Consider the following 790-nt stretch of genomic DNA (forward strand, 5'->3'; position numbering starts at 1 on the left):
TGATTGCTGTTTTATTTTAGAGTTGAACAGTAAGGTACAACTTAAAAAAAAAACATTTGCCAGAAAGTCGTAATACTTGTATAAATGATCTAACTATTATGCACATCTTCTCAGCTTTATAGTTATTTTTGTGTCTTCAGAATGTCACTTGATTATTTAAAGCGTGCTTAGTCATTCAATGAATTATCATGGCCTTTCTTTGAAAAGTCAGAATGGAGCCAAAAATGCAATTTTCTAACAGAATATATTGGTTGTGTTAATTATTTTAATCCAATATTTTAAATCTTTGTTGCTCCTACTTCCCTACTGCACTACCTTATTTGGCAGATGGAGCTACTGGGTTTTAAATAGTGGCAGAAAAATATCTCATTGCATCAAAGACACAGCAAGGCCCAATAAATATTTGAGCAATGTTACCATTGCTTGAGATTATTATATTATATTATATTATATTATATTATATTATATTAAACCTTTATACAAAAGACAAATAATGAATTTGTTTTTATGTCATCTGTTTAATTTATGGCTTTAATGACCTGTTGGCACTGAGAGAGATCCTACTGTCTGGTAAATTTTTGTAGCCCATTCGCCTTTCCTGTGCTATGGAAGAAAGGGCCAAGTTTAGAATTTCTGTGAATGTTAAGGTTGGTGTAAGTGAATTCAGTTCACTGAGGCTGCTCAGATTGCACTGGCTTGCACCAGAAGTGGCAATTATAAGGCAGGGGTTTTCACCCCTGTAGGAGGGAAAGCAGCATTTGCATTCTACGCTCTCTTAAGAGACTCACTA

The 790-nt window shown here is 33.8% G+C and overlaps 1 protein-coding gene across 1 annotated transcript in view; it reads left to right on the forward strand.

The window, feature by feature from the left end:
• Positions 1–790, forward strand: part of LAMA2 (laminin subunit alpha 2) — a 559,328-nt gene that overhangs the window by 348,868 nt on the left and 209,670 nt on the right. The gene's annotated exons all lie outside the window — the stretch shown is intronic.

Source organism: Alligator sinensis, unplaced genomic scaffold (assembly GCF_000455745.1).
Source record: "Alligator sinensis unplaced genomic scaffold, ASM45574v1 scaffold889_1, whole genome shotgun sequence".
In the NCBI taxonomy this organism is placed as follows: Eukaryota; Metazoa; Chordata; order Crocodylia; family Alligatoridae; genus Alligator; species Alligator sinensis.